Here is a 20,427-nt window from a genome sequence, read left to right as displayed (position 1 = left end):
GAAACTATATGATTATTTCTTGTATATCTGTATTTACAATATTCAGATTACTTACCAATGTCTTGATGTCAACAACATCATGTTACAGATGAAAAAAATCATGGCTAAAAGAGCTCATTTTCATAATATTCCATAAGTAGAAATTAATTGAGTTATGATTTAAACCCACAGGTTTTCAACCCATGAGCAATCTCATTTACTACACCTCCTTGTTGGTATATTCTGTCACGTTTCTCTACAGTGATAATTACCTTATAATACCATGCCTAAACAGATTAAAACCCCGGCAAGAGATTCTTATTTGCTTAGCTAAAGTGGTGCTTCTTTTGGTTGTTGCTAGAGTGAGGAAGTCCTCTATGGACAGATTTTTTTTTCATAAATTATGGGCATCTGTACTGGTAGTCTAAACTACCAGATGTTAGAAATACTCTACTAAGGAGATAAGATATAAAGTTTTGCCTTGCAGTGTTAGACATTTAAGAAAAAATATATATATATGTGGAAACCCAGTGTTCTCAGATTAACACTTTGAAATCCTTTTTTCCCAACAGCTGTGAGGAAAAGCCCACTAAGAATTTATAAATAATTTGGCAGGTATGACTTTCACAGACAACAAAGAAATTTGGACGTGATATTTTTATTCCAATTTAGGAAATAAGAAAATTAATGTATATTCGTAAAGTTTTTACATAACACTGCCTTTATAATAGAGTACAAACAGTGACATAAAAACACCTAAAAATATTTGGGAAGTTAAATCAAGGTATGACCTCAAAGATGCACAGGAATAAATGTAAAGGCTGTTTTCAAATACATAAATATTTCATTCATGTTTATACTCTTAATAATTTACCCTTAGATAAAAGCAGTACATAACAGTTATTAAATTATAGGTTCTATAACTATTATCCTTATAGAACTAAATATTTACATTCATGTATTCTATAGATACATAGTCATGCTTGGTAGTCTAATTTTAACTTAATAATACAAATGTTACCAAACAACTTTTCTTCTAAATTTATTGAAGATACAAATAAGTGAAGCTTGTATTAGCTTTAGTTTTAGGCTTGAGCCAGAGTAAATAACACAATAAAAGCCTCTGTCATAGGCATGAGGTCCTAAAAAATGCATGCTGATTATAATAGTTGCCGTCTTTAGCAATTATTACCTTGACATTTGAGATCTGACAAATGATTATAAAGTACTAACAATCATTTTTTGCAACCTTATGAAACTAGTGCAAGGGAAATATTTTCACATTTTCTTCCAAATATTTAATGCTGCTGCCTTGACCAGAGTCAATCATTAACCTTTATTCAAAATTTTTATGGATTCACTTCATTTATAATTACTCGCCAGGAATGGTGGTGGAATATTATCAACTTAAGTGTCGTGAATATATTCTCTGTGCTGATTGAGTTATCTTTTTATGAACCACTGTTTTTACCCCAATATTATTTATTCTTCTCTGTGTCATTCATGTTTTTCAAGCCTTTTTAAAATTTCTGTGGCCAACATAAAATTAGTAGCATCTATGTCTTTCAGTAACGGAATAAGCACAGTGAAATATTTTAATTTAGGTCACATTTGGTGATGTTCTGCATTACAGTAAAATAATCCTCATTCTACTGAAGTATTTGTCAAGTGCTATATTTAATTATGACACACAAGGCATGCTGCAGAACATAATGAGCTAAAAATTGTTGCCATGCTGGAGGAAAGTGTATAATATTGAGGTCCAGACAATCAATGGGCAGAATTTTGGCAACATACAATTTCCTATAGGGAATTCTTTTCAAAGCCTTAGAACATGCATTTGGGAAAGTATGAATACATTAGCATAGGCTTCCTTCAATTGATCAAGTGTTAAATCCAGCCTCCATGTAGACTAGAGGCTGGGAAGACACAGAAAAGATTTTAGGGAGCCATCCATTGTCAGAGCAATAGAATGAGAACATGACAAATTGAGTGGAGATTTCAATAAAGCCCATTGTCAGATAAACTAACATGACATGGGAAGGACATACAAGAGGGCAGTTGCTTCTCTCAAGAGGGAGGAGCTGATACTGACTGGAGCAGTAATTATCTAACAGCTCAAATGGCACATCAAGGTAGGTGTTTGAAAAAATAGCCAAATAGAGTTTCCTATGTAAAAAATGACTTTCTACCTTACTACTGCGATTTTTTATAGAAGGATTTCACCTAAATCAGCATAGTCTACAAGTAACCAGAGCAAAAGTAATATTTAATACAGAAGAGGATGTTTGCTGTCGAGATGAAAACAACTGGAAGAACAAGATGGAAACTGGGGATTGCATCATCAGGTAATTCTGGCATGAAGTGTTTCTCCACAAACTTTCCGTTTTTATCTCTTCATTTATTTCATTTTTTAAAAAATAAATTATACATTATGTAAAATTTTAAATTGTCTCTGTAAACTCTCAGTATTCAATTTAAACACTATGGTGAAATATTATTTTATTAATTTGAGGGCTTTATTCTGTTTGTTTATATGTTAGAGTACATCAACTAGAAGATTAAGTGATCTCAAAAAATGTCTCTAAAATGGGCTCATTGTATGTACAACAGTTCAGTACCTCAAACAAGTTAAAAAGAGACCCATTTCTTTAAGACAATTCATTCACTGTGTCTAGTTCCACCCCTGGTTTTGGAACAAGGTGAATCCGCTAACAACATTGCCATATATGTACCTATGCAACAATATTGCATGTTCTTCACATGTACCCCAAAACCTAAAACACAATAAAATATATTTTTAAAAAAAGAAGAACACTGAAAAGCTAATATTGTTTCCAACTCTCAACGTAAGCAAACTTAACTGTGGACATGCCTCTCCCTTTGTGAGAAGTTATACTCAGCTGATGCATCCCCAAAGCAAGACCCATGCAGCAAAACAAGCCTGAGAAAATCAGCATCAACTCTGCGGTGCTGCCAGCTTACACTGCACCTGTTGCTCTTGTTTTTATTATACCTCTTCCCTCATACACATTCTAAGTTTGAGGTTGATTCCTGTTTCTTATCTTTTTAGCATTGGCAATTGGCCCAGCCTTCTTTTGTGTATTAATAAATTATTGCCTCCTTTTCAACTCTACTCTGCTAGTATAAATTCCTCCTATTCTGGAAATAACTTGATGGGAGCCATTTGCACCATATGTGGAACTTAGCTATTTGATTGTGTGTTACTTCCCCTTTGAACATTTCTAATTTAACTCTTTTTTGCAATTATAGAATAAGAGGATATACTCTCTCTCAACATAAATTGAGTAAAATCATTTAAGCAGGAGACTTTATGAGATATGAAGTTACTACTGGTGTACAGAAAATTGTTGAATTTTGCTAATGGAAAAAGTCATAACGTGCTACGCTTTGATATCGTTGTTACTTTAAAGAATGTGAGAGTGCCAACTAGTACAAAGAGCACCCGTTTTGGCTCAGAAGCCAGTCCAAATTAAGTAAAACTACAAACCATCTTGAAAAATTACACCAATTGTGCCAAGATTTACTTACCAAATTGTATTGATTTAGACATAAAAGGTGTGGTTCTACTAATATCAGATTATTGAAGATTTATAAGGAGATTTTAATCAGGTTGATTGAAACGATTCCCCAAGTCGCTATTACTATGTGCCAGTTAGCACACAGCAGTTATTTAGGGGTTTTGAAGTAAATAAAAACACTCAAAATAAATAATACTTCTGATCTCATCTAAGGAAATCAGAAAGTCCTAATATTTGTGTTGTAGAATTTGTGATATGTAGATATTTGAAATGTGATAAGATGAAAATCATCATGTCCACACTAAATGTGGCCTTGTCATCTATCTTACAATGCATTTTAAAATGGAGAAATGCCCTCTTTTTCTGAAAGTGCTAACTTTGTGTTGTTTATTACATCCTTTAATAATTTATCCCCAAATAGAACAAACTGACAAAAAGCATTGACCCGGAACAGGCAGCTTGTCAGTCCTCACTGCTTAATGAAAAAAAGAGCAAAAGGACAGAATACATCAGAGCCCACAAAACTCAACTTATTGTCAGGCCTCCAAGTCCAAGCCTGGCCATTTTAGCCTTGGTGATCTGCACGTACACCTCTGGATGGTCCCCAGGAGCCAGGAAGTCTGAAGTAACCACAAGTAACCAGGTGGCCACAGAAAGAAGTGAAACAACTTGTTCCTGCCTCAACAAGTTGCACTCCCACTGTAATCTGCAATCATTGTTTCTGCTCAGCCTTGCAAAAATCCACCCCCTTCAGACACTGGGTTTCTCCACCTGTGACTACGTAATTTACTGCACGTCCTGTCTGCTTGCAACAGATATCTCCCACCCTTATGATCATGCCTGTTTGTAGTAAATGACCCCTACCCTTCTGACCATGCATCCCAAGATGCCCTTCGCCTCCCCAACGTAGATTATCACATTTAGCTGACCATTCGCCCCAAACTATATAACCAATCCCCTTTTCTACCCCGTTTGCCAGCTTCTTTCTTGGATTCAGACCCCTTGCACCCAAGCGCAAAATAAATGGCCTTGTCGCTCACACAAAGCCTGCGTGATAGTCTCTTTACTCAAGCTATGCACCTGACAGCTATCAATTATTATAAGGCTGTATTTTAAAATATTTCCTAGAATCATCTAAATTCACTTATATACTATAAGTGAAGAAGAGATACACTCTTCTGTATTTATTCATTAATTTTATCAACTTGTCATTTTGATGTCTGGAAGGAAGAGGGAAGAGTATATATAAAATCCTGATTTCTTCCCCAAGCCATTCAGTAGAAAAAAGTAAATGCTGTAATCATTGAAGAAAAGTTCTTTTCTTTAACTTTAAAACAATTACTACCTACATACTATGTTTCCATACTCTTCTGCCTTGTGAATCTTTAATTCTCATTAGTAATTGTAGACAGACTCCAGTGAGCTCTGATAACACTTGTATTGAGAGGATGGCAATTAATTACATTTAAATAACAATAACCTTTCTAATTTTTAAATGCAAGTAACCAAATTTGAATACTTTATTTCAAATTAGAGGGCAAGCCACTATTTATTTTTCTGCAGTCACCACTCTTCCCACTCATCACTGCTTTTACAGCTATACTCTCCAGGCATAGCACTGACAGACAGTTTGATGATTTAGGTAAAAATTATAGACATGTATAGAGGTGATACATGAGATTATTAAAAAATTGTAGCGTTTTCACCATAATTACCATATAGGTTATTTTATATAATAACTAGTTTTTTCTTTTTTATAATGGAAATATATACTGCAGTTTACATACATATTTTTAGAAATACACAGAGAAAATATTATATAGTATATGCAGCAAGAAACAAAGGTGCTTTTATTTATATCAAAGTAGAGATATATTGCTGTTTTGGGTTTTTTTGTTTGTTTGTTTTAAGTTCAGGGCTACAAGTGCAAGTTGTTACATAGGTAAATTTGTGTCATGGGGTTTTGTTGTATTGATTATTTCATCACCCAGGTATTAAGCCTAGTAGCCTTTGGTTATTTGAATTTTCCATCAATCAATTCATATTGACCTAAACTTAAATTGTAATAGATAATAAAAATTGATGGTAACCAGTGCCTTACAGTTCATTTTCATGATGGAAGAGGATTATAAACCTCTTCCATCATGGATTATAAACCTCTTCCATATCATTGGGAAATGATAGCTCAATTTCCCAAAAGACCAGTTTTTACACAGAATCAGATGTCCTCCAATGGTATATCAGAAAAGCTACTTAGCATCTTAACAAAATGTCCAGTAACATCTATAAAGTCAATAAATGTCCAGTAAAGTGTGTATACAAACACAAACACATACATATATATATATACATATTATGTATCATATATTTTATATTTTTTGTTCCTATTGCACAGGTTACTTTAAATAGATTATATTTTCTCAAAAGTATAATATTGATGCTAATTCATACTATTTATTCCAGGCTGGATATTGATTACTCCAAAATAATTTTTAGTGATATAAATAATAATGCTATGTTTGTTATATATATTATAAATATATATCTATATATTTTATATTATATATATGTATTTATATATGCTTTCATGTTTGCAAGCTGCATGTGAAATTATTTTTTATTCTTGCCTTTCTTTGCAATTAGAAAACTCACATACATAACCCAACAAATCTTTAAATTCAGTCTACTTTGAAATTAATGAGTTGCTTACATCAACAGATTAATCTCATCTAAATTTCCCAGGGACTATGACTGGCAGCTCTATTAGTTCATCACACAGGCTACACTGTGAAATCATCTTCAATTCCCTCTTATTTCCATTTTATAAAATCCTTCATCAACTTATCCAAAATATGTTTTTCCTTAAAATGCTTTTCAGTTTCACCCTTTCCTTTTATCTTTACTATCAAAAAATATTCCAGGGAAATATCAGTTTAATGGGATGAAAGCAAACTTGAGGGTTGCAGAGACCATAGACTTTAAGGAAAGAGGAGAGTGAATTGTGAGTGACTTCTGGAGTACTGTGAAAAAACACTTAATTATAGAAGGTGAGATTTAAGAAGAATGTGAATGGAGAAAAGGAAAAGACAAAATAAATTAGGGGAAATGCACTTTTTCTCATTGTGTTAGAAACAACACAGGTAGCCATAAACATTCATTCAGAAAATAAAACCCAGGGAAAAAAATAACCTAAACATTTTGAACTGAAGTGCTATGCTTCATCAGTGACATCAACAATACCATTGTTAGTGTTAATGCATTTTTCCACCATTTTTTAAAATCAAGGATGCATGATCTGTTGCTGGCATTAGCCAACTCCAGGCAATGAAATAGACAAAATGTCAACAGTATCCACAATAACTCACATAATTACTGCATTCCTTTATATGACACAGAGTTGGTCTGATTCAGGAAAAGTATGAGTGGAAAATTTAATGAAGTGTCTGAAGAGTGAGAAGTCATATTTTCCACAAGTAGGTTGCAGTTCAAGACATTCCAAGGTTTTAATATTAGTAAATGCATTTGGTAGTTTCAAAATGTTTCTAAAGCTCTTATAAAGCAGTAAGGTTAAGAGCATTATTTGATTAATAAGTCTTCATTGAAGACAGCAAAATGATGTTTTTATAGGCAACTTTTCTTTCTATAAATGAGATACATAACTTCTACTCACTGATGAAATGACAGAATGGTAAAAATGCATCCATCCTTGAAAACAGACTCCACACTTAAAAAGTCCTTCTAGTAAAGGATCATACAACTGAAAGTTTCTTAGTAATGACTAAGTGAAATGCAATATTTTTATTGGGTTTATACTTAATTTTGTTATGTAATGTTTAATAACAAAGTAGTATTACACTTCTTATAATCAGAAAGATGACCTCCTGAAAGTATTAGAAATATCATGATCAGAAAAATATAAGAATAAACCTGGCATCATGAAAGAACATTTCTGACTTCTATAAAGAAATCAGGATTTGTTCCCTCTCCTTCATTAATAACTTTTCACCTTGGGCAATTTATCTAATCAATCTATACAAATTTGCATTATTTTATATAAGTAATAACAAGAATAAAACCTTCATCATTACCTTACTTGAGAAAAAAGAGAGAGTGTGAGGAAAAATCTAGGCAAACTGCAATAAGCCTAAGCAAAATTTGGCTATATAGGCATATCTCATTTTATTGTCATTTGCTTTATTGTGTTACAAATATTGGATTTTCTAAAATTGAAGGTTCTAGAAAACACTATGTCCAGCAAGTCTATCAGTAGCATTTTTCCAATAGCATGTGCTCACTTTGAGTCCCCGAGTCACATTATTGCAATATTTCAAAGTTTTTCATTATTTGTTACACTGATCTGTGATCAGCGATCTTTCTTATTACCATTATAATTGTTCTGGGTTACAAAACCATTATAATTATATGGGCCACACACTGCACCCATATAAGATGGTGAAGGTGAACTGAATCAGTAACTGTTGTGTTCCTCTATGTCTCTCCCTCTCCTTGGGGTCTCCTATTCTCTAAAACACAATAATATTAAAATCAGGCCAGTTAATAACCTTACCATGGCCTCTAAATGTTCAAGTGAAAGAAAGATGCACAAGACTCTTACTTTAAATCTAAAGCTAGAAATGGTTTCACTTGGTGAAAAAAGCATGCCCCAAGGAGAGACAGGCTGGAAGCTAGGCTTCTTCCAGCAAACATTCAAGTTGTGAATGCAAAGAAAACATTATTGAAGCAATTTTAAACAGCTACTCCAATGAACACAGGAATGATAAAGAACGTGAAACAGTTTTATTTCTGATATGAATAAAATTAGTGGTCATGATAAAAGATCAAATTAGCCACAACATTCCTTTAAAACAAAGCCTAATCCAGTGTAAGGCCCTAACTCTCTTCAATTCTGTGAAGACTGATAGAGGTGAGGAAGCAGCAGAAGAAAACTTTGAAGGTAATAGATGCTGGATTGTGAGGTTTAAGAAAAGAAGTCACCTCCATACAATAAAAGTGTAAGGTGAAACAGCAAGTGGTGATGTAGAAACTGCAGCATGTTATCCAGAAGATCCAGTGAAGACAACCCACAAAAGTGGCTAAATAACAGATTTTCAATGTAGGTGAAAGCTTTACATTGGAAGAAGATGCCACTTAGGACATTCATAGCTAAGAGATAAGTCATCACTGGCATCAAAGCCTTAAAGAACAGGCTAAATCTTGTTAGGAGCTATTTTAGCAAGTAACTTTAAGTTGAAGTCCATGCTCATTTACCATTCTAAAAATCCTAAGGCCCTTAATTAATATGCCAATGCATCATACCCATGTTCTATAAATAAGTCAACAAAGTCTAAGTGATAACACATTTGATTACACCATGGTTAACTGAATATTTTAAGCCTACTATTGAGACCTACTGCTTAAAATAATTCTTTCAAAATATTTCTGCTCATTAACAAGACACCTGAACACACAACAGCTCTGATGAAGAGGTACAAGGAAATTGATGTTGATTTTATGCCTACTAACACAACTTCAGATCTGTAGCCCATAGGCAAGAAGTAATTTTGACTTTCAAGTAAAAAATGTAAAAAAATACATTTCTTATGGCTACGACTACCATTTCTTAAGGGCATAACTACCCAATCCTTGGGAAGATATAAACAAATAAACTAGAAACTTTCTGGAAAGTATTCACCATCCTGGAAAATATTCAGCAGCTGGGAACAGTGGCTCAGACCTGTAATTCTAGCACTTTAGGTAGCCAGAATGGGCAGATCACCAGAGATTAGGAGTTTGAGACCAGCCTGGCCAACATGGTGAAACTCCATCTCTACTAAAAATAAAAAAATTAGCTGGGTATAATAGCACATGCCTGTAGTCCCAGCTACTTGGGGGCTGAGGCAGTAGAATCGCTTGAACCCAGGAGGTAGAGGTTGCAGTGAGCTGAGATCATGCCATTGCACTCCACCCTGAGAGACAGAGTGAGACTCTGTCTCAAAAAAAAAAATGTGATTTAAGGAAGGAGGTCAAAACAACAACATTGATAAGAGTCAGGAAGAAGTTGATTCTAACACTCGTAGGTAAAATTAAGGGCTTCACAACTTTCATGGAGGAAATATCTACATATATGGTAGAAACAGCAAGATAATTAGAAGTGGAGCCTGAAGATGGACCAGAATAGTTCCAGTCTCATGATAAGGAATTTCTTCTTATTTATGAGAAATTATAGTGCTTTATTGAGATGAAATCTACTTCTGGTAAAGATGCCAGGAACATTAATGAAATTATAACAAATAATTTAAAATATTACACAAGCTTAGTTGATAAAGCAGTGGCAGAGTTTAAGAGAATTGATGTCAATTTTGAAATAAGTTCTACTGTGGGTAAAATGCCATCAAACAGCATTGCACGCTACAGAGAAATATTCTATAAAAGGAAAAGTCAATCAACATGGCAAATCTTATTGTTGTCTTATTTTAAGAAATTGCCACAGCCACCCTAACCTTTGCCCACCATTGCCTAATCACTAAGCAGCCAACATTAAGACAAGACTCTATCAGCAAAAAAAAATATGACTCACTGAAGGTTCAGATGACAATTAGCATTTTGGATCAATAAAACATTTTAAATTAAGGTATGTATATTGTTTTTGTGGCATAAAGCTATTGCACACTTCATAACTACAGTGGAGTATAAACATAACTTTTATATGTGTTGGATTTATAGAATTATTGCAATGTTATTTTTTCAATAATTATTGCAATTTCCACTTTACAATAAATTTGCAACTTTTTTGCAATATTCACTTTATTGCAGTAGTCTGAGACTGAACCCACAATATCTCTGAGGTTTGCCTACGTTAGGTCTGTTTCTAACACTAATTTACTATATTGATATGTGACAATAAGTCATTAAATATATTTTTATTGTGAAATGTAGCATGCAAGCACAAGTCCATGAGATTAAATAGATGTGTATTTCAAAGGATGATAATAATTCAAAGACACACAGTTTAATAAATAATGTTACCAATATGATTGACATATCCCTTTGACTACATCATAACTCTCCCCACATACTCCAAAATCACACGATTTAACCATTATGATATATTTTTTGATAATCATCTTGTTCTTTATATTTTTATTATATGTATATTTATTTATATTTATATGTATATTATATGTATATTTATTTCTAATGACATATGATTCAAACCGGCTTCTTGACAGGGTTCTGGGACTCAAAGTGGCTAGCTTGGCTTCTTCACAACATGGCAGTAAGCTTCCAAAAAGGAGCATTCCAAAGCAAACATATCCAATGTATAAGGATTTATCAAGTGTTGCTTGCATCATGCTTGCAAATGTCTTATTGGTCAAGCCTAGAGGGGGAAATGCGCAACCCAGGGACATGCATATTGGGAGATGTGATTCACTGGAGACCACCAAAGTCATAGTCTAGCACAGTTATCTAAAAAGCTACATGTGCAATATCACAAAATTATTTATCTGGATAGTAGCTGCCCAAATGTCAAGTTAGAATTTGATGTAAGGTTTTTACTACCTAGAATGGATGCTAAGAAATGAGACACTTTATTTGGTCTTAGATGGAGAGAAAAAAAAATCTGAGAGAAGGAAGATAAAATGTGAGCAATACTAGAAAAACTGAAAACTTGATTTATATTATTAGATTATTTAGCCAGATCTTGTTAAATCTTCCAGCTATCCCCTGTGGATCATCAGAGCCAAATTTAGAGGTAATACCACTCAATAGTTGGGGGAAAAATGAATGCAGGAACTATGATACAGAAATTTACATGTTTCCTATCTTAGCTACGGCCCGAGTTTAAAATATAGCTTATATTATCCACCAAACAGAACCACCTTTTAGCAGCATGATGATTTTTCTTGATGTAACTATAGTGGAAAATATTTGAAATTCTACATTTTGTTGTCATTTTTGCTGCCTTCACAAACAGCCATAACGATAGACTCATCCTCAATAACAGAGCAGTCTTTAAATAATAAACTTGCATTGACAGAAACTCTTGCACAGTCAGATTGGAGAGGGCTGAAGTGGTCTCTCTAGAAGCCCAGAGACTGGATGAGTACCATAGCAACATGATTTCAAGTCAGCGGAATAACCATGAAATCAAAGAGTGAGGGAGCAACTGTGGGATCTAGCACATTTAGCAAAACTAATCAAACCGAGGTCAGTAGCTGGTATAAGCTGTAAAGGGAAAAGATAAACTCCAGTGACAGGTTCTTAAAATATTGTCCACAGACATGTTAAAACAACAGTATTGTGTTGAGGTATTGCAGAAAGGGCACAGCTCAGTTCAGCAATGTTTGCCACCGCAGACAGCTAAACTGTCTTAATGAGCAGCTTCCAAAATGAAATATAATAGATAGAAGAGATGGACTGTTGGAAAAATAAGTATGGTTTAACTCCAAAGGTCTTGCTGACAATAAATCCTGATATTCTCCTGTTCATTCCATGGATGGATGTATTGAGCTACATTCCATCCCATCACATACCTAAGACCACACAAGTTATTTTAAATCACTTTCTGGGGAACACTGTGTTTTCTAAACTATGTCATAAAAATTTACTTATCTGACCTTAGGCAACCCATTTTACCTATCTGTGTTACAGTTTTATTATTTTTAAAATAGAAGATTTGCCCCCCTCCAAATAATTTCTGGCTCTAATATTTTGTTGTGGTTCCTGTTATCAACCAGTCCCTGGATAAGCTCTAGGTATACAAAGTGGCAAAAAGCACTCTTCAACAAATTAGTTACCTGGAACTCTCAAATAAATTCATAAAAATATAAATAATAAGCCAGTATGAGTTAAGTATAATATTTAAATATATATATATATATATACATGGGCCGGGTGTGGTGGCTCATGCCTATAATCCCAGCAATTTGGGAGGCTGAGGCAGGTGAATCACCTGAGGACAGGAGTTCAAGACCAGCCTGGGCAACTTGGTGAAACCCTGTCTCTACTAAAAATATAAAAATTATCTGGATGTGGTGGCTGGTGCCTATAGTCCTAGTTAACTAGGAGGATGACGCAGGAGCCTGGGTTGCAGTGAGCCGACATCGTACGACTGCACTCCAGCCTGGGAGAGAGAGTGAGACTCTGTCTCAAAAAAAAAAAAAAAGGAAACAACTATAGGAAGTCCTCCAAGAATTGAGAGAAAGTAGAAATCACTTTGGGCCAATAGTTTTGAAAATCTTTCTAATAGTGGGTAGAAGTTGGATAAAATAGAGAAGTTGAGCAAACTGCAAGATGGTGACTGAAGTGAGTTTAGGTATGGAGGCAGATATTTAACTTTGGCCTTGAATAAGCTAACCACTACTGTCTGCAATGGTGTCTCCATGTATGTTTTCCCAGATGTCTAAATATTTAGTCTAGATATGCACATGCTCTTTTATTTACATCACTTAGTCTTTTTCCTTTGCCCTATTAACAGATGCCTACTATTCCTACTGGGGAGAAACCTAGACTGACAATTAATATAAAAAGTGTCAGCATTGTACTGTGTCTCACTTAAACAGTGCATTTTTTTCTAGTTGAGCATTCTTCTACTTAACACACTCCTCATTTTTTCCTCAAAAGTATCTGCTATGAAAAATAAAAGCAGATCACCCCTCTGATCATGTAAATGGTCCGATGTCATTAAACTATATACCTAATCTCTCTATGTCAACACTCCCTGAGTACATAAGAATCATCTCAAATTCAATAATTTAGACAATCAAAGAATGGTTGCTGCTCTCATATTATCAATGTACAATATATAGATCAATTCAAGGTAGCACAGAACATATATTTTGCTTTCCAAGTCACTGTAGAAAAGACATGTAGGTGAGTTTTAACATGAGTAGATGTATGAAGAACTTGAAGCAGACAATCTTAGAGCTCTGCTTCTCATCCTTTGGACACCTGCAGTGATGACGGCCCACCTGCAGCTCGATGGGGACCATTCTACAGGAGATCAGGCTCCCACTGCAAGAACTGTATTTCAAACACAACATATGACTCTGTACCTTCCTGCCTTTGGGATCTCACCAAGACTGCAAAACTTTGTCACAATTCTCAACCCCACTAACATCAGACACTGGAAAGTTAATATATGCAAAAAAGTGTTTTACTATTCTGACACTGTGAAGAAAACTGCAGTTGGTACATTTACATATCATTTTATTTGAAATATTTTATTGTAATTATTTCTTATCACGTGAAACATATTTACTTCCCAAATAATTTTTTTATGAATTTCAAAATGTGTAAGTTTGGCTCAGTGACCAACTGAACCCAAATACATTGCTATCTGTATCTTATTTTCTTAGTGGGAAGAATAAAAACAGTACTGAAGTGAAAGCAATTTTGTCGTCAAGGACATAGTCACTGAGAAGGACCGTTCAGCAGTTACGAGGTTGGTAGCGGTGGCAATAGGCCCCTGAACCTGGTGTTCAGCACTGGAGATTCTCAGCATGGGCAACATGTTATCAGGAAGCAGCCACTATTAGGAATAAAGACAGGAAGTCAAAGTGATAACAAGTGAGATAGAGAAGTAGTCAGAATAGTGGAATTCAAGACGGCCGAAGCCATCTAACACACCTCCTAATTTTGTCAAAGCAGTTTTGGAACAGGAAGAGGTGCAGTGTGGTAAGAAAATGCATAAATGATTCATGGTGTGTATTCCAATTGTAAATAAGTGTTGCACTTAAAGCTAGATGTCCTCTCATTTTTAAAAATATAACATGCTTGTTATGTCTTAAATAATAAAAAAGAGAATTACAAAGCTGAGAAATAAACAATGCCACATCTGGGGTGGGAGTTGACGTAAGATTAGCACATGAAAACGTTTGGGCTAAACAGTTATTTCTGCATTGCGAAACATCCAGACTTAAATGGAATCTTCTACACTGACAGCCTCTTTGAAAGATGGCTTATGCATGCCCATGACTTATGCATGCTCATGGGAGCTGGTAATATGCATTCCAAGCTGCAATTGCACTTCTGTAAAACATAGACCTATTTTAAACTGTAACCTTTCTCCATAATTCAATTTCTCCACATTATATACCTGGTGTTTATTCAGTGTCTTCTATATTTAAAAATAAACATAATTTGAGAAACATACATATAAAAATCTGTAAAACAATTTTTCAAAGTTCCAAAGACGGCGAAAAAGCAAAGGGCATAGTAAAAAAGGAAGAGGATTTTTTAGACCAAAAACAACCTAGACTTTCTGACAAAAATTAAATATGTTTTTGTCTCTAATTTACTGGCCTACCTGAGTAATGCCAGAAAAGTTGTCACGTAAATCCATGAAGCATCATGCACTAAGATATTCACCACGATATCATTGAGGGTAACAGGGAGCTGGTTACAGCCTAGATTTTCCTAAGATGATATATAAAAGAATTATAGTTAATTCACACTGTGAAATGCATGATGCAGTTAAAAAATAAATTTTAAGGGAATAGAATAACATTGAAAATATAGTAAACATTTTCTATAAAGAGATATGTTTTAAAAAAGCGTTAAACAAGAGAGAAAACATCGATTAAGTTTATAAAATACAAAAACAAAAAAAACCTTGAACACGTGCATTTGCACATGTAGACACACAGGACATATATCAAAGATGCTGAACAGATTGCGCTTGGAAGAGGTAAAATAGTAGGTATTGAGAGGAAGGAGACAAACGGTACAGCTACAGAAGGTCTTATATGGAAAACAGAAGAAATACATTGGAAATAGAAGGACTCTAAGTAATTAACGCATTAAACTCAGATTTTCTTTTTTCAGGTATCAGGTATCACAAAACTATGAATGCCAGAATAAATTCTTTCAGAAAGGGAGTCATGGGAGACAGAAAGTGGTAAAGAGTTTATATAATTAAAGTGATAATTTTAGGTCATTATAACATAAAGGTTCTGAAATTAAATAATAGCACTCTAATTTTTTTAGTTATATATAAATAAAAGATACAAATGTATATGAACAAGATTCAGCTGCTAGTAATCACAAAAAAGAAAGATGAAAGCATAAGAAAATGTACTGCTATGATCAAGGATTTTTCTATATTTTATTTAAAAATTTGTTTAAATTATGTATTTACACATTTATGATTTTATATTTCATTTTGCATTTGTCTTATTTTCAAAACTTCAATATTTAGCATCCTACTTATATAATTACATAACTATTCCTTATGAGTCATGAAATATGATAACATATTTATATCTTGTCAAACATAGCCAAAGCTCTTCCCCTTCCTGAACTAGGGAAAAAGGTTATATCTATATTCTCAGGAAATGAACTGCCATGGGTATTTGAAGTGACTAACCCAGCACCTACACCCAAAAAGGATTTAAAAATTACTTTTATAACCTAGCAGTTGCTAATTTCAAATTAGCTTTCATAGAGAAGATTTTTCTAATGGACCACAATTTGGTTGCATATGTTATACATAAATGACTATTTAGTACATAATCCTAGAATTGCAGGGACCATACATACATACACATACACACACACACACACACACACACACACACACATACACACACACCCCTCACCCACTCACATGAATCCATGCTCTTAGCTTAGACTTTGGTTGCTATCCTGTCTTCCATTGGTTGCTATCCTCTCTTCCATTGGTTGCTCTCCTCTCTACCAGTGAGAATAAGACCTGGCACCATAAAAACCCTAGAAGGAAATCTAGGCAAAACCAATCAGGACATAGGAATAGGCAAGGACTTCATGAACAAAACACCAAAAGCATTGGCAACAAAAGCCAAAATAGACAAATGGGACCTAATGAAACTCCACAGCTTCTGCACGGCAAAGAAACATTCACTAGAGTGAATTGGCAACCAACAGAATGGGAAAAAATGTTTGCAGTTTACCCATCTGACAAAGGGCTGATATCCAGAATTTACAAAGAACTCAAACAGATTTACAGGAAAAAAACAAACAAGCCCATTCAAAAATGGGCAAAGGATATGAACAGACACTTTATGAAAGAAGACATATATGAGGCCAACAATCATATGAAAAAATGCTCATCGTCACTGGTCATCAGAGAGATGCAAATCAAAACCACATTGAGATACCATCTCACGCCAGTTAGAATGGTAAACATTAAAAAATCTGGAGACAACAGATGCTGGAGAGGATGTGGAGAAAAAGGAACACTTTTACACTGTTGGTGGGAGTGTAAATTAGTTCAACCATTGTGGAAGACAGTGTGGCGATTCCTCAAGGCCTTAGAGATAGAAATTCCATTTGACCCAGCAATCCCATTACTGGGTATATATCCAAAGGACTATAAATCATTCTACTATAAGGACATATGCACACTAATGTTCATTGCAGCACTGTTTACAATAGCAAAGACCTGGAACCAACCCAAATGCCCATCGATGATAGACTGGACTGGGAAAATGTGGCACATATACACCATGGAATATTATGCAGCAATCAGAAATGGTGAGTTCGTGTCGTTTGTAGGTACATGGATGAATCTGGAGAACAACATTCTCAGCAAACTGACACAAGAACAGAAAATGAAATACCGCATATTCTCACTCATAGGCGGGTGAGAACAGATGGACACAGGGAAGGGAGTACTACACACTGGGGTCTATTGGGGGGAATAGGGGAGGGACAGTGGCAGGGGGAGCTGGGGAGGGATAGCGGGGGGAGAAATGCCAAATGTGGGTGAAGGGGAGGAAGGCAGCAAAACACACTGCTATGTGTGTACCTATACAACTGTCTTGCATGTTCTGCACATGCACCCCAAAGCCTAAAATGCAATAAGAAAAATAAAAACTTAAAAAAAAAAAAGACTCTACATCCATGAAACTCTTAAAAGAAGGATCATGAATTTCTGATGTCCCAAAACGCCAAGACAGTAAGAGTCATACAGGATTCTAGATCACTGGTAGGCAGAGAAAGTGAGAACAGTAATGGCAAAATTCTGACATTGAAGGCTCCCATGAGAACTTCAGGTGTGGAGGAGTAGGGTCTGTGGTGCAAAATCCACCTTCTCTGGTTGTACCATAAGTTGATTCCATAAGAATTGTGAGGAAATTGGTGCACCCCTCTTGCATGCCAACTTAGAACTAAGTTAGGTTGAAAATAAAAGCACTCTTCTGATGTCTTATTTCAATTTTTTTTAGAGTATAAGAAGGCAACAAAGCCTCAGTGAAGTTATCCAAAAAATATTGTCTATTGTATTTGGAGTATTAGTAGTTAATAGTTACTATTCATTTTATTATGAATACTATTAATAGTATACTGCATAATATAGTTTTATATTAATATTTGTATAATAGTTTTTAGTTATTGATACTATTATTACATTATAACAGTCGTAATATTTTTTTTCTTATTGGAATTAAAGAGCTAGAAAAAAAAATCCAAGGAACATAATTCTTGTATTTCTTTCTTCCTAGAGATGTCAATTCTCTATCTGGATAAAAATACAGCATGTCATATTCTGCAAGGCAGACATTGGATTTAAATGGAAAATGTGTGGCACCTGTATTCTTGTTTCAATCTCTTTATCTGCATCTGATGTGTCAAATTATCAAGAAACTCTTTAGACAAAGAATAGGACAAGAGAATTACGTAAGTGCTCATAAGCTTTCATCTTTCATAAATTGTCATAAAGCATAAAGATAAGATTCAAAAAAGGCTGCTGTTTATAAGTCCCTGCTTGTAGAATGGCTTCTGTGATCCTGCCATTGTTCTACATGTTGTCTCTTCAAATTCCGGCAGGTATGCAATATCTCATACAGCAGCTTTTGGGAACAGTACTTGAATAATAAAACTTTGCAAGCTGATACTTATGAAAATAGAAGAAAGGTTTATTTTTTTAACTCCAAATACAGTCAAAATCTGGTCATTGTCAGTGGTATAAGATGCAAAGTAAATACCGAAAGTGCGATTCAAAGTCAGTCTATGTAATTCTACTTAATGTGATTATGAAAAAGTATTAAAATATAGCAACTAGGAACTTAATTGATGTATTGAGTGAAAGAAAAAAATAATAAAAGTCATCTGTCAGAAAATATTTTTTTCTCTTTCTCTAAATCAAAATTTAAAAATCACTGATGCTTTAGAACATTTGTTTTTTACTAGAAATTATTTTAAAGACACAGCCCTAATAAATAATTACCTAAAGATAATTTAAGTTAAAGTCAGATTAATATTAAGTAAGATTTATAACCATTATGTTGGAATAAGCTTTAATTATAAATCTTATTGAATATTTTATTGCCCTTAACAAATCTTAATGAAAATCTGGGCAAAAGCAAGAATCTATATTTTAATTAAAATAAAATAAGAATTTGAATTGAAAGTGGTTTTTTTCAGCTAAAAAATAAGTATATAGGCTTCAAAAAAAATAAAGCTCTTTTTAAATTTTTTTAAAAGCTCTTATTTTTTTAAAATAAGCTTTTTTATTTTTTTAAAAGCTCTTATTATTGTGAATTCAAAATACACAAGGAATTCTTAAATTTAACAGTAGGAAAGCAAACAACCCAATTTTTAAAATGGGTAAAAGATCTAAGCAGAGAAACCTCATCAAACAAGATACACAGATGAACAAAAGTAAATGAAAAAATGTTTAAATTAAAATAACAAGAGATACTGCTACACTATACATCTATTAGAACAGGTAAAATTCCAAAACTAAAGTACTACTTGCTGATAGAGCAACTGAAGCTCTCATTCATTGCTGGTGGGAATGCATAACGGTACAAACATGTTAGAAGGCAGTTTAGCAGTTTTTTGCAAATCTAAACATACAATCCAGTGAATATCCTAAGTATTTACTTTCAAATTTGTGCCTCCACAAAAGCCTACCTGTCAATGTGTATAGAAACTGAATCCATAATCATCAAAAACTGGAAGCAATCAGATGTCTTTTGACAGAAGAATGGATAAACAAACTGATAGATCCATATAACGGATGCCACTTAGTAGCAAAAGGAAATTAGTTATCAACCTATGAAAAAACAGAGATGAATCGTGTGTGTGTGTGTGTGTGTGTGTGTGTGTGCGTGTCCATGTGTGTGTGTGTTTTAGAGAAGCCAATCTGAATATGATACATACTATTCAACTCCAATCATATAGCATTTTGGCAAAGGAAAATTTACAGAGACAATAATAAATCGGTAATTACCAGGCATTCTGGGAAAGTAGAGGTTTGAAGGTATGAGGCACAGAACATGTTTCAGAGCTCTGCAACTATTCTGTACAATTAGACTATAATTTGGGTACACAACACATACATTTGTCAAAATCGACAGAACTTTACAGCTCAAATTTATGTATGCAACTTTTTAAAATATCATTTAGGAAGTAAAGGGAAATCCCAGAATAGAATGCACAAGATGACAAAAACAAAACTGTATTACAAATGAATGAAACAATCTCACTGAAGTGAGTCAGGAAAATATGTGCTGACATAGTAAGTTGGAAAATGAGTGTAGTAGAGGTGCAACTTGAAATTGAGCAGCTAATTAAAAGGATAGCTAATGATGGAAACCATATTTCTCACTGTTGGTGTGAGAAAGTACAGAGAAACAAGAGAAAAAGGCTATAGTGATCCATGTGGTGCTAGATTGGAGTTAGAGTTAGTATGAACTTACGATATAGTATAGATACAGAGCATTGCATATAGAAATATTTAACATAATACATCAGCGAGTATATGTACATATATTTCCCTGTTCTGTCAACTGAGAAGACCTAAAAGCAAGGGCAATGCAGGGACTGAGTACATAGAACTCACAGATTTTGGTTTTCATTCCATTCTCCAATAAAAGAAACTAGCACTCTTTGAATAAATGTCTGATTCTAAAACTGGGGCAGA

At 34.2% G+C, this 20,427-nt stretch overlaps 1 long non-coding RNA gene across 1 annotated transcript in view; it reads right to left on the bottom strand.

Annotated features, from left to right (window-relative positions):
* Positions 1-14,935, bottom strand: part of LOC128930003 (uncharacterized) — an 89,779-nt gene extending 74,844 nt beyond the window's left edge. The window contains exon 1 of the long non-coding RNA XR_008477457.1: positions 14,830-14,935. This is a non-coding gene — a long non-coding RNA (uncharacterized LOC128930003). The remainder of the gene's footprint in view (positions 1-14,829) is intronic.
* Positions 14,936-20,427: the final 5,492 nt, after the last annotated feature.

The sequence above is a fragment of the Callithrix jacchus genome, chromosome 2, assembly GCF_049354715.1.
Source record: "Callithrix jacchus isolate 240 chromosome 2, calJac240_pri, whole genome shotgun sequence".
Lineage (NCBI taxonomy): Eukaryota > Metazoa > Chordata > Mammalia > Primates > Cebidae > Callithrix > Callithrix jacchus.
This window is presented reverse-complemented; position numbering and strand designations above follow the sequence as displayed.